Source organism: Argiope bruennichi, chromosome 4 (genome assembly GCF_947563725.1).
Source record: "Argiope bruennichi chromosome 4, qqArgBrue1.1, whole genome shotgun sequence".
In the NCBI taxonomy this organism is placed as follows: Eukaryota; Metazoa; Arthropoda; class Arachnida; order Araneae; family Araneidae; genus Argiope; species Argiope bruennichi.
In genome coordinates, this window is record NC_079154.1 from 136,250,496 (window position 1) to 136,266,527 (window position 16,032).

Here is a 16,032-nt window from a genome sequence, read left to right on the forward strand (position 1 = left end):
GCCTAAAATATTTGTTTTTGTTAACCGTTTTCAAAACTTAATCTTTTAATGTCAAGGGGAAAAAAAGCTGATGAGTCAGCAGAAAAATAATACGTGCTTTATCTTGATAAAATATGAGAAAGATGAAGATATGATGCAACAATTTTTCATCTGCAGTCATTTCTTTTAGTGCGTTTCTATCTTGAAAAAACGCCGCCCCCCAAAGTATTCCAGAATGCAATCTTTTTACCGCTGATTAATTAGAAAAAGCAATTAACCCTATTTTAAAGGTACCTTTCAAGGTATATTTACTAAAAAAATGAAAACATGAAAAAAACAACCCTAAAGAATTGCGAAAAATAAACGTCGCATTTAATTATAAGATCCGTAAAGGCAGCAGAATGTATCTTTTGTTGGCTGGCAGTTAAAAAGAAATAAATGCTTTTTGTGGGTATGGTTTTGTAACGTGAAAAGAACTCAAAAATTCTTTTTTATACACATGTTTTTTTGTCATGGAAAAAAAATTAGATTTCCTGGATTTTATTTAAATAATTATATCATCAACTCATTAAAAATAAACTTCAATTAAAATCTACTTTTAAAGTTACATTTGAAGTTTCCTGCTCCGAAAATGCTTTACCGTTTCTCTTTGAATGAAGTGTAAGAAAACGATTGAATTTATGAGATTTCTGCATTTCTGCACATATTTTATTTTCCGAGATGTTTTTAGAAAATTATTCCCAAATCAATTACGAATATGATAGTTTTTATGTATGCTTTAAACTAAATTTCTAAACATGTTTTTAAGTAAGTTGTTATAGTTAACTCACTAATGTGTGAAAACAAATTTCATCGAACAATCGTATACGTCATTGTTTCTACTTACAATAAAGAAAATAATAGCGAATTAAAATAAAAGTTGGACAGTAAAATGAATCTTTTGTTGCTCACTATCTTTTAAGCAAGTTTGCTTTCAAATTGACTCATTTTTTAAAAGGTAACTTCTTCCGAGATTGATATGGCTTTAATGTAATTCAATAAAATATTGCATTTAATTTTAAAATAATGTAAAGAAGAAATTTTTAGGTTTTCCTTGCCAAAAAAAAAAAAACGTTTATTTTATCTACATTGTACGTTGTTATATGCAAATTTTAAAAACGGACAAGATATTTCTTGAGCAAAACTCTAGTTAAAGATTTGATTTGAGTTTAAAAAAAAATTTTTTTTTTGGTTTAAATTTTCGGAAACGGAGAAAAAGCAAACTTTTATAGAAATGAAAAACTTATATGTGAAACTATGGAAAGGAGAGAAAAGTATAAGAGATATTCAAGAAATTGTGAAAAAGCCTCGTTCAACAGTGCATCACATAACACATATAGAAGGTACGGATTATAGCAAAGATTTTATTTAAGTAATCGGCCCCAAAAGATCTCTTCGCCTCAAACAGAAAGATGGGTACTGAGATCTGCGAATAAGAATGCTAAAATTTCAGCAGTAAAGATAATAAGAGAGTTGAAGGGGGAATTTGTTGTCAATATGCATCCATAGACTATACGGTTTTTTTTACACATTCTAAGGAATGTAGAGTATATGCATCACAAAACAATCATTCTTATTTGTCAGAAATGTGGAGAATCGTCTTGAATGTGCTAAATACTATGTTGTAAAACCCGAAGATTTCTGGAATTCTGTTATTTTTACTGACGAGTCAAAATTTAATTTTTTTATCCAATGGCCAGCACTTTGTGTGGCGAAGGGAAGGTACGACACTAAAACCAGCAAATATGAAAGAAACTATTAAACATGTGATGGAAGCGTTATGGTGTGGGGACCAATGGGACCTTGTGGAGTTGGCAATTTAGTGTTTTTTGAAGGTGCGACGGACAAAATAGTGTATCTGAATATTCTAAAATAGAATTTACCAGCCGCAGTTGCAAAATCGAATTTAAATAGAATCTTTATTCCTTGGTTGAAGTCAACGATCCTAAGCATAACGCTAAGCATCGGGAAAGAATGGTGATTACGTAATATACAGAAAGTACTGCCCGATCCTTCACAAAGTCCTAATTTGAATCCTATAGAGCATATGTGGGCGTTTATGGAGAAAAAATTACTTGAGAAGGAAATAAAAAATAAAAACGAACTGAAAAGGACTCTTCAGAATATATGAGCAGTATACTGACAGACTTCACTGAAAAAGTGGTTCTTTCCATAAATAAGAGGTTAGAAGAGACTTATAGCAACCAAAGGACATCACACGAAGTATTAAACGTTTTGCCTTAAATTAAAAAGTCATTTTTATTACCCATATAAGTGTCCAAGGTTTTTTTTTTCTACTGAAAGCGATATCATCGTAATGATGTTTACGTTTATAATCTACGTTTATGCATTATGGAAATCAAATCAAGCTGTTTGATTTAGTTTTGAAATTGTCTTTCTTCTGAATTTTGTTTTATTTTAAAAATATAATATAATGAAAGATTATTAAACGATGAAATCACATGAGCCTGCAATCCAACCTTTTTATAAATCACTGTTAATGGTATCAGCAAAAGAAAGTTCTGTTGTGTTAATATGAATTTTGATGGGCCCTTTATTTTGGCACAGCACTGGTGTACATGTTCATCAGAAATTTTTTAAAATTCGCCTTAAAAGACTTTTTACAAATGGATATGACCCATGAATAGAAATCGGAAACTTTTAACCAATCAAAAAGTTTTAGAAACGATGTATAGAAATCACTTTCTCCAGTTTTTCTTTCCTTTTTGAGATGTTCATTTGAATACAGCTGAATGCTTCTAGTCTGGAGTTGCTACAAATATACTCGTTGTTTAGATTTTTTTTTTCTAAATACTGGTTACATTCATAATTTCGGCTTTTATAAATATTGTATTTGAAATTTCTGGGGTTAAAAAAATATAAAAATCCTTCAATTTCTACTTTTTACAATTTGTCCTGTTGCTAGGCATGATGTGTTAAGGAAAGTCATTCAATGAGATAGTCGTTTCAGAGCTACTGCGCATTTACTTTTGTAGACATTATCAAACATCTGCTCTAAACTACATCCTATCAGAACATAATACGTAGAAAATCCAAAAAATATTCGAAATGATATCAAAGAATAATTTAAATTAGTTATATTTAAGTCAAATTGTGAAGGCACGATAGGACCTTTTGAAGATGGACCTCGAAAGTCTGAAACATGGCTATTTGATTCATTAGCGGAAATTGAGGTTATACAAGTTTCGTTCAAAAAATTATTGCGCATCAATCTATTTTCCTTCGAAGTATTTCTCATGAAGAACAGAGCACTTAATTCTTCTGTGTTCCTATCGTTCAGATCATTCTTGGAAGTTTTCTGAAACTCAACCAGACTCTTTAACTGCTTCGTCGTCTTACGATTTTTCGTCTCCAACTAGTTTGCTTGATTATTTTGCATTTCAGGAGAAATTAATCACTAGAGACTAAATTTTATGATTATTGAATATTTAGCTATTGCTCAAATTAACCGAATAGATCAATTTTAACATACATTTGTCTTATGTACTAATGTTTTGTTATGACCAATTTCAATTTTTCCAAACAGTGAATCGACAGTCAGAAAGACGTGTGGTCCACAATCTTCCTCTCTTGATACCACCTTTGCTGTCTTCAAGTTCCTCACTAAAATACCCGATCCACTTAAAAAGAAATGTTTTCTCGTGTGCGTTATCTTCATGCGCAGCCCTTAAAATATAAATTGCTGAGAGTTTTTTTTTTCTAAATTTCTATAAAATATCAATTATAAGTCTTTGTTCATTTATCTCCATCCCCCAAAAGGATAAAAATTGGGTGCCATATAAAAAAAATCTCGCCTTTAACTATGTGTTTCTTGATGACTTTGTAGTTATTGATGTCACATTGAATTCCCCTCAAACGGAGCATACACTTCATAAGAGCAAATATCATCTAAAAGTATAAGTTGCCTTTCAAATGATGGCCAGCGATTCAGTGTCTGATTGTAAGTATTTATTTATCAATATGACAAGTCTGCAATTGCCTTTTCAAACTACACAGCCCGTCCGAGTCATTCAGATATTACTGAGAAATTCTTCTCCCATTCATTAAGTTGTTGATGGAATATTCGTGGCGAGTGCTTTGTTCGCCAGAGATGCTGCTCCAAATGGGTTTGGGAGATAAGGAAACATTTTAAGAACGCCCAAAGGATGTCCGAGCGTACATCTTGCTTAATAACTATTAGCTAAGCAGACACCTTTTTTGTCTAACAACTCCCTTAAGAACTTAGGTTTTCATTGCTGTTTTTTAGGAAAGTGGGTAATTTCTTTTTATCTTTGAAAGAGAGACGAGGGCGTTCCAGTATTTTGAGGTGTCTGAACTAAAATTATCTTAGGAATGAGAGGGTTAAACATATTATGCAACAAAGATGCAGATGCAAAATTTACGTTAATTACCTTTTTTTCCCAAAACTGTATTTTAGGATTCTCATAATAATAACGTAATTGATTATAAAATTATTATACATTTCTTGCAAAGTGAAGTTTATTTCACTATAGATTAGGGTTAAATATAATTAACTGTATAGGTCATAAACGCAGCACATTTTAATATAATTATCTTAAATATTCATACATTTCACTCGAAGAAATAAATGCACTTTTAAGAATATTTAGTATATATTAGTTATTAGTTTTTTCTATACTGCAGAATTTTACAGAATACATTTTAGACTTATCAAATAAACTGAACTTTGCTTTCATAAGAATGCATTTGGTATTGTGGAGTATGAGCCTCTTCACATATTCTCTTCATAGAAGCAAATGGACTATAAATAATGGGAAGTAATACATTTGTACATCTCTAGTATTGGATAGATTTAGAATATTTTTCACTTTTAACCCTTTGTTTACGGATTTTTAATGGAATTGTGTTATGCATTCAAAATGTTAGTGGGACATGCATGACCCGTTAGTAGCCGAAGAGTAGCCGATACTTGAAGCTGTTTATTAGATTTGTTATGGGCAGGCTAATGGAACATGGTTTTCCGAATTTGCTTCTAAATATAGTGTATATGATACAGTATACAATAACATTGAACTGATTCATTTACAGTATTTAACTGCATTCGGGATCTTTTTCTTAAATGGCAATATCTGAAGCAATATTTCCCCACTTTTTAAATGGCATTCATGCAAAGATTTTAATATATAACAAATATTAAATATAATTAATATATAACAAAAATATTTTCCAGTGTAATTATCTTTTTAATTATTTGAGAAAATTTAGAATTTTTTTTGTTCCAAATATGACCGTATTTCAACTATTCTCAGCCAAAAACAAATGAATGGATTGGTATATCCTTCGGTGCATAGAATCATTGGTGTTTATTGGCTAGGGACTGAAGAAAAATTTAGGAACAACTTAAAATGCTTGAAATTACAAGAGTTTTAAAATGCAATCATAATTTTTTATAGAATTCTGATTTTTTTTTAATACTTAAAAGGCTTATGACATCACAATATTTTATCATTACACTTATATTTTGATTCATTCGCAAAACAGTATTATACTGTTTCGGACTGATATTTGTAAATAGTATTTTAATAATTGCGTTTAAAATGATAAATTTTGGAAAAATCACATTTCGTTGTAAATAGATTAAAAGTTTTGTTTAAAATTTTACATGAAAGGAAAAAAAAAAAAAAAAAAAAAAGGAAATTTTTTCAAATCTCTCTCTATTGGTATGTTATGTTTTTTCTTTTTTAAATTTCCAATTATGGAAACTTTTTCTTTGTTTTTCCTTCAACCCTAATGATTATGTCTGATACATCTTGTATCATCAGATTTCAATATTTCTTCAGTTTTTTTCTAACCTGGATGTTAACCATCCAGCTGCTTATTCATTTTCCTGCAGTCCATTTTCTGCTGCATCCCGCGTTTTTCTCAATTTAGAGTATTTATTCTTACAGAAAGGCATTTCTGATGTCAATCCGGAAAATGTAGAAAATAATGCACAGATTACTCACAAATGAAAAAACAAAAAATGATTTTGGGAAGTAAGCTTATTCTTTGAGATAAATGGGAATATTTGTAAGTAAAGTACTACTTTACATGAAAAAGATGGAAAGAAGGACGAGTGTATTGCTTAAAGATAATTAAGATAATCTTAAATATGAAGAAACAATGTTTAAACTCCGAGATTATTGAAAATTCTAGCATGTTAATCTCAATGTTTCTGAATAGATTCGGAAAAAAAAATTCTACAAAGCGAATTTAAAAAAAAATGAATTATAGTTTTTGACAACTGATCACAGCTATGGCAGACCATTTGAATTTTATAAGACAGGTATTCATTTTCTTACGATATTATTTCAGCATTTTGCTTAGTTTTTACGATATCATACATCTTTCTTATTTCAGAGTTGAAATAAGAAACGTATAATATCAGAGAATAGCAGCATATTTTCAATTGCATTATTTGAGATATATGTGGTCTCTCTATGAAAGAGAAGTAAACAAATGTTTGGCTTGCATTTGTCTTATATTAGAATGTGCATTTAATTTCTGAGTTTCCATCAAAAATCAATCTTAAAGACTAGACTGAATCGAAACAAATGATTGGAAATAGTATTTCTTAGGTATTTTGTTACTTTCTGATATACGAAGTATAGAAAAAGTATTTTAAAAATCATTAAATACAGTGCGAGATTTTGGCGAATCTCCACGTCTTAGCTTTCCCTGAATTGAAAGACACATTCTTAGGAAATGTCTGTCTGTATGTAACATAAGTAACTCAAAAACGCTTTGAGCTACTTGGATGAAATTCGTTACATGGTCTTTATAATATTGTAGATTTCTGCCCAAGTTTCAGCAAACCTATTGAGAGGAAATCTATCTATGAATATAAATTCACATGATAACAACAAATCAAAGATCATTAGACTGATAAATTCGATGTACAAATTTAACATCTATAATGCAAACTATCAAAATTTCAGCCGAATCCAACAAGGGATTGAACGTATGTCCCTCTATACTTTCAGAAATACCTGGTGGGCAAAAAGTCCGTAAAAACTTTAAAAATTCATAAAACCCGTAAAATTAAGCAAAATAAAAATCGGTTTGCATATTTAGCATCGATAAGTTGCGGGATTTTTTTTAAGTAAGAAAAAAAAATTAATTCAAAAACAGTTGATAAGTGGCGCTGGTGTGAACGACTTAGTTGAAAATATGCAAATGAGACAGGCGAATATAAGTACTTACGCTCTTGATCCAGAATCAGTTCTCCGTTCCATGCTATGTAAGTATACAACGATGCTATGTGGAAAAGAAAAAACGTTGTTGGTGAAGCTGTTTTTCCTGAACCAGGAATCAGCGAATGTTGCACTGCGTAAATTCCTACTTCAGAAAAATGTGAAGAATGGGAAAGGACCTTTAACAGCGGCAGGCTTCATAAAGCTTATTCAACGATTTGAGGAAACTAGATCGCTAGAAGATACGGTAAGGTCCGAACGACCAAGTCTAATGCAGATACGTTTCAGAGCGCGTTGCAGCCAAAATGGAAACATTAGTTTCCGAAACCGCGGCAGGGACTATCAGTGTACGAGAAGCTGACAGACGCTATTCTCGATACGCAACATTCTTCCTGAAGTTCTTAATCAGTACCCGTACAAATGACAGTCTTGCCATGAACTTTTAGCATCAAATACTACATAGAGAGAAGCATTTGCGAGGTGGGCTCTCTCCAAAATTGAACAGGATCCCTCCCGGGTCTTTAACATCTTGTGGACAGATGAAGCTCATTTTTTTGCTCCATGGCGACGTTAGTACACATAACTGTTGCATCTGGGAGACGTCAAATTCACGAATGTATGCTGAGAAACCACTGCATTCTCCCAAAGTCACAGTGTGGTGTGAGTTCCCAAGTTCCTTTATCATTCGACCCTTCTTTTTTGAAACGCGGTGTTTGGTAAATGAGTGGAAAACGGTGACAGTAAATGCTCAGCGTTATTTAACGCTTCAGCGCGAAAAGGTTGTTCCATGTTTGCGTTAAAAAGATGCGCTTTCTGCTGTTACGTTTATATAACATGGGGCAACAAGTCACACTACAATTCCAGTCGAGGAATTCCTGACCAAGGCGTTCGGGAAGAGATAATCATTAGTTGCAAGTTTCCATGGCTCTCTCGGTCATCAGTATGATACCAGCAGACTTTTGGCTATGGGGAAATTTAAAATCCCGGGTGTATCGATCCCGTCCATCCAATCTGTTGGAATTGAAAGATTCAATCAGCCGAGAGATGTCTTGCAATCTGCCGTTGCTGGATTTGTGACACGCCTGCACTGGGTAATTACTTGTGGTGATGGGCATGTTGAACACATATTGCAATAATAAAGGATATGATAATATTATTTTTGTTATTTGCGTGTATTTTCTTTCACTTATGTACGAAACGCCTATCGGCTGTTTTTTGAATTATTTTTTTTTCTTATCTAAAATGACTTATCGATGCTAAATCTGCAAACCATTTTTTATTTTGCTTAATTTAACAGGTTTTATGAAGTTTTTCCGGACTTAACGTATTAAAGAAGGAGATATAAACTAAAAGTAGGCGTATTCAATTCCCATCAAATTTTACACTGATTGCATGATAATGTGTATTGTCACCCTACTAAATACGACATGATAGTCAACATGTTAAAATTAGATGTAGAGGTGCATTTTGAAGTTCCGCCCCTAACGGAGCTCGTATAAGAGCACTCGTTTATTGTTCACAATTATAAATTTATTTCATGTTCATAACAATATTAAACACATCAAAGTAACATAACTGAATTCGAGCCCTAATAGTTATAATGGAATGTATTGATAGTTACGGAATAATAATTAGAACAGTTAAATGCAAACAATTGTCTAAGGAAGAAGATCTTCACTAAACGTATCAAGCACGAACATAGTATCTTTAAATCTCAAACCGATTATTTTAAAAATAACCATTCTTTCTTTTGGGGCTTTTTTTTGCATCTGAAAATGGAAAAGGCGAAATATAGAAGTTGAGTCGATAACTTTCATAACATGATTTTCTTGCTTTTATATGACGGATAAGTGCTTTAAACTAATCCGAAGCATCATGATAAAGTTTCACAAATTAAAACACTTAAAGATAGACGTCACTATTGGTTACTCTAAATGTTTAAGGACGTTTCAATAGAAAATTTTTTCTTTACATTTCTGAAGTTCAAAGAAAATCAGTAAAAAGTAAATGTAATCAAATCTTTCTGATTTGCATTTGTGCCTATATTTTTTTCCATTTGAAATTTCTTTCCACTTCAATATTGGCTTACGTTTTTAAGCCTTGTGTTATACTTGTTGGCACGCAAGCAGTTAATACCTAGAGCCTAGAAAAAGGCTTAAAATGAATCATTACAACGTTAAAAGAAAATCAGTTTCAGATCATCCCAGAAAATGGAAACTGGTTCGAAGTTATTAGATAAGAATGAATGTAACTGCTTTATTAAATTTGATGCAATTAATATACATTTATATCTATTTAGAGGCCTTATTTACTTTCATATAAATAAAAATAATAAATTGCATTTTTACAAATATGAGGCAAGTCAGGGTAAATCATGGTTTAAAAACTATATTAATTCATTAAAAAAATTTTCTTCAAAAAGTGTTTATATTTTTAAATCAAAATTTTTTTAACTCTCATTTTATTAACACAAAAGTTCCTTGAGCAGAACTTTCTATCTTTACTCCTGTTTAATGAAAAGAAGCAAAAATACATGCTTTTTTCAGTATAAGTATTAATTTTTGTGAAATATGTGTAAAAAAAACTTTATTAATCTTGAATAACTTTTTTTTTTCAAGATTCAATAATTGGACACCGAAGAATGGTTAAAAAAGAAATATAGCTATTTTCTTTGATTTGATTATTCGAATATTTCTTAATGAAAATTATTATCTCGAGATGTAATCTGTTGACTAATTAGAAGAATCAATTCCCTTGCATTCGGAAGGTGGTTTAGGGATTACATCTCCACAAATAAACGCGGTAAAGGAAAGAAAGTTTATTAAAAAAAAGCATCGCATTTAATTATAAGATCCACAGTATAATATCGTGAGCTTTCCTGGTAAAAGAACTATTAAAATGAAAGAAATTCATGTTTTTTGTTTTCACTGTTATGGAACTTTGAAAGAAAACTAATTTCTTTACTTCGAAATATTTTCTTTCTATGCAAAACAGTGAAAGATTTAAGCTTCGTTAGAGTATTAAATAATCACATCCTCCGTTTTCCCGATGTAAAGTCGTTCAATTAAAATCTTTTTTCATTTGTTGAATGGTTTCTTATTTCCCAAAACTTAACACATTAATTCTTCAAAAAACAGAAAAAAGAATGATTTAATCGATCTAGTTTTTCTAAGGCAATTTATAAAAAATATAAAATATTTTCAATTATTTTTAGGAATTGAATATCCTCAGAGAGGAAATGTTTCCAAAATTATCTTACGTAGGAAAAACTGTAATACAAATTAAATTGAAATTCAAAGCTTTTTTAGTGGCACTTTTTAGCATATATAAATTTAAATAAATGTATTAGTTCCATATTAATTTTTCTCATTTTGTTTTTGTTGATTGAAATATAATTTCTTCGACGCTTTTTAATTTTTGACATTCACTAATCGTATTATTTAAAGATAAGATATTTCACTTTTTGGTTTTGATTCTTGTGAAATCTATTTAATATGCTGCATACTAGTTTAAAGAGTTTTTTTAAATGCTAAGAAACAGTTTTCAAACAGATTATATTTCAAATTTCTTATTCAAAAATGTTCGATTGTCACCTTGTCTGGGACATTTCAAAATTTATTTTAAATCGAAAATACGTCTACATGCCCACAAAATTCAATCTCAGAAAATGTTAATAATATTTGTCCCATATCTGCTATTTGAGGAAGCAGAATAAATTATTTTCCTGACGGGAATTATGTTCTACTCATTTTGAGGTGCACAGTGAAAAAAAAAATTAACATTAAAACATCTACAAAATTTTTTATTACTACTGCTTTTTTGGAATAATTCTTTTTGTCTTGGTTATTTCAATGTGTAAAATGGATTAAAAAATGCAATGCAGCTCAAGCATTTTCAGTCTTTATATCAAATAGAGATTTATACAAAAATATTAAATAAAATCAGTGTGATGGTCTCTCCGAAATTTTTTGCTTATTCTAACTAATGTTATTGTGTATTATTAGCCGTATGCCTCTGGCAAACAATAGTTACGAAAGACACTATTAGCTTGCAATCCTTGAAGATTAATCGATGGGATGATGTTAAGGCAAAAGTACCAGAAAACGGAGTGTATATTTTCGAACGTTTTTTTTTTTCTTACTGATTGCAACCAACATTCGACACAAAATCACCAAATTTCATAAACTTCAGTCATCATAGTTTTGAGTCATCACATTTGCATTCATGCGAAGGTATCGATCAACACTCGGTCAAGCTCTCAACAGATTTAGCTCGAAATGAATTCATATCTGAACTTTAGATATTAAATCTGTGCATTAAACTGTGTTTAGCTCACTCTCTTCGTTTTGTAGTTACTCTGTTATTCTGCATAATCTATATTCTTGGAGTTGACACTATATTCCAAATTTCATTCGTCTAGCTGAAAGTATTTTGTATTATCATATTCCTAGACTGAAAAATAAGCGAAATTTAAAAAAAAAAGTAAATGTATTTTTCGGATTGGTAGGAGACATGAACCAGAGATCCATCAAAATCTGAAGTTTGAATTTTTGACGATTGCAATACTTTCGCTTTGTATTTTATGTGCAAGATGAAATAAAAAGTGTCATTAAGCAGCCATAGCGTGAAAATCATTTTGTATTAGCATGCCATCTGTAAACCCTGAGAGGAGAAAATCCTTATGAATACAACATTCGATTGACCTTGAGACTACTAAAGGTACGTTTTTCCTTTTTGGACAATAGCTTTTCATTAAGAAAAGGTTTTTCCGAATAGATTTTTAATCAGTCGATAACTGATGAACTTTTTAAAGTGTTTTTTTTCAATAACCTAAGAGTATATTATCACAGAAAAACGAATCTTATTTTTCTTTGAAATTAATATTCGCACATTTAAAGGTCAACGATTTTAATTATCTACATTATTTTAACTATCAGAAAATTCAAAGATTTAATCAACATTTTATAAAGGATTTTTATTTCTGTAAGGAAATTTAAGGCAATTTTACTATTTCATCACATATTTTACTCTCTTGATTTTGTCACTCTTAAATTTATGATAAAAATAGGATATTAATGGATATTTTTATTTAATTAAATAATATACTTTGGATATTAATTTAAAACCAGAATATGCACTATCATTTTTAATAAGATAATATTTTTGTAAAATAATATTAGCTTTTATTCTAGAAATTTTGTGCTGTAAAAACTATGTGTGGCATAATAATGTATGGAATGTAGTAAATGATGGGATCAAACCAGATGAAGGTGAGGGAGACGAGTCAAGTTTAACATATTGTCATATTAAAACATCTCATTCTGGAGATTCGAATTTCCTAATTTTTATTATAAATGTTGCTACACTTCATTAAAGATAATAGTTTCTGACTTGGCAATTTTCTTGCTTATATTCCATCATTATTCTTTAAACCTTTACATCTTAAGCAATCACAACTACAAACGTGATTATTTTTCTGATTAAGTAAAAAATTTTATTTGGGGTAGTTATTGCTACTTCGATCTGTATAAGAATGTAAAAGATATTTGAAATAATTAAACATCTCTGATTCCTTTTTGCGCATTGAATGAATTCTATTGTGATGTATAGAGAAATGAAAGAAAAGCAATCAAAATTTCTGTACTTCGATGCAGGTCATTGTGTAAGAAGAGATTTAATAAAGCATTGAATAGTGCAGTAGATAATCAAATGTTTGCATCCGAATATAGGAATAAATTATTTTTAATGAGTCGGCAATATGAATGATGGAACAAAGTTACTTTTATGAAGAAGTAGCAATAAAAACAACAACAACAAAAAACAACCGTTGAGAATAAAAGTAAGTGGAATTTGGCTGTTAACTTGTCATGGAATTGCTTAAGCCTTTATAAAATAAATCAAAGTAACTTGATCTCTGACAACAGCTCAATCTATTAATCCATCTAGATAATTATTGTTAGATGGCTCGGATTCGATTTCCAGATAAAGTTTGGGCTATGGTTTATTTTCTCATATAATCTCATTCTCTCATCGAACTACAGAAAGTATTGTAATCATCAAAAGATTCGACTCTTCCCATTTTAGACCTCTCTGAGTTCGAAAAACACATTTAAAAATGTCTTTATCTCTTTCTTTCTGAAATAAAGACAATTAAAAAACGCTTTGAACTAGACGAATGAATTTGGTGTAGGTTCTTGTAGATTTGTAGATTTTGTAGATTTCTATCAAATTTGGAGCAAAATCCATTTAGAGAAAATCGACTTATCTGGCGGTTTTAATATAAATTAACGCGATAACTAAAAAAAAAAAACGAAGACAGCTAGATAGATAAAATTAGTTGCGCAGTTGTAATATCTTTATTGTAGATACTTATCAGAGTTTTGTTCAATCCAACAAGGGTTTGACTATCCGTCGGTCTGTATTTTCAAAAGCATGTAAACACGGTAAATGAAAAAAGCAATGACTTCAATGCATCAAATTTTATTTGTTACTTTATGTTTACAGTTACAGTTCTGCGACCAAATGGATCGAAATCGGTTAAAAAATCCAAGTTTTAAGACACACATTTCATTTTCGAGAACTATAATCGCAGGTCAGGAATTAATAACAAAAATTCACAAGATATATTCAGTAAAAATGCCACATTCTCGTCAAATGTTAATTTTTCGCAACTACGATTCGCCACTTTTCTTATATTCTCCTCATCTTTTTACGTTTCTCAGATATTCTTACGGAAATGGGAGGTTCCTTTCAGCAAAATTGTGTTAAAAGCGTGTTATGATTTCATGCATATTTTTTTTTTTTTGGAGAGAAAGAATTTGTACTGAAAACAAATCCATTTGCTCAAATTAAGAATAAAGTTTTAATTAAAACAACTGAAGCCACTAAAAAGCAAAAAAAAAAAAAGAAGAAAAAAGCATTTCAATTTTTTATTAGAAATAAAAACACATTTTTTCTTTACTAGAATTTTTTTTTTTCATTTCACAATCAGGGAACTATTTTTAAAGTTTTATTAATCATCTTAAGTTTCAAGCCAGCTAAGCCTTTATTTATTTTAGCTTTCCACCAAAAATTTAAAAGAGTATTAGAGACATGGTTATAACTTTTGTTCGAAAGCCATTTTTCTTACTCATTCAGTATAAGTTATTAATATAATTATAGTATTGCCGTGTTTGAACAGATTTAGATATTGGCAGTTTTCCAAACAAAAAATAATTCATCATTAATTTCAAAAAATGAATCTTTAAATTGCTCTGGAATATAATAGATTCCATAGATTACTTTACAAAAAATGATTCGCTTTTAAACTCTGAGTGAAGTCACCTAACTAATGAGTATCAGAAAGTTATTGTAAAAAAAAATGTTTAAAAAACCCATGTCTGATATTTTGTTCTAATTTTTATTTATCAAATATTGCTCTTAACAAAAAAAAAGTTGAAAAAATAATTTTAATTATTATGATATTTTTTATTTGCCCTTTATTTTATCTATCAATAATGTAAGGCTAACAAAAAATTACTAAAATAATGTCATAAAAATATATTATAAAAATCAGCTCAATTAAAAGATCTGAAATGGCTTTCGTTAATTACATACTTTTTAAATGTCTAATTTTTTTTATTTTTGAATATTTCACGTAGGATTTTGTTTTATCTTTTCATGATAAGAGTCTATTCATATAACTGAAACTCAAGTATAGAATGACTTATTCTATTTTGTACCTCAGACACAGAGAAATTTTAAAAAATAATGCCTCAAGTCAGCACCGCTAATGAGGTGCGACCAAAATTTGGAACTATCTGAGTTTTCAGGATTAATTTTAAAATAAACAATCATTCCTTTTCTTTCAAATATGGCCATCGAAAATGTATCTTTAAATAAGAAAATGCAAAAATCAGATTTATCCCAAATCCCCTCTTCGTTTCTTGGATTTCTTGAATCATGTCAATGGATAACTTAAAATAATATACATTATATAATAATTTCAATTTGTCTGCGTTTCTAAAATTATTATTTTCTAACCATTTAAGCTCAGGTTTCACTTTGAATTTTGAGCTGAGTGAGATCGTATTTTCTCTTGATAAATCTACGCGAGCGAAATTAAAATGATGTCTCAACTAAATTACTTTTTAAAGGTAAAATGCTTTCCTATTGTTCATGCTTTCTGCCCTTTTTAGATTGCGACGCTTCTAGCCGTGGTTCTAGCGGAGAAAATCTTGATAATGGTTCCACATTTCCATCATCATGAAAAAAATCTGTCTTTAAAGAACTCCGAGTCTGCTTATCTTTCCCAGAAGAAATTTAATTTCAAATATAGGTTCGATTTTAACTACTTCTTACGTTTTGTCCAATTAGGAGGCCGGATATCCTGGTTGGTAGGGCGCTGCATTCGCGTCCCTTGGGTTGCAAGTTCGAACCTCCTGGTCATGAAGTCCTCAATGTCGAGTATAATGCCACTGGGGGTACTGGATCAGGGGTGATCGTTCTCTGATTCAGGTCTAAATTACGATCTATGGATGAATGAATGAAATGTATGAATGAAGTCCGCCCCTTAAAACGTGTTGTGACGTGTGTGTAGCGAAGTCGTATTTTTGGCTCTAGATGGCTGTACTGAAAAAAAAAAAAAACAACAAGAGACGTATCTTTGGCTTAAAATCATTGACTTCTAAAGTCAGTGGGCTTGTCTATGACAAGTGCCATTAGAAACAACAACAACAGGACTGTGATGCAATCTAGTTTAACGGTTTAGTAAAAAGAGCATTGAATTGTTATCATGGCCAGGAAACAGCCTTGGTCTCAA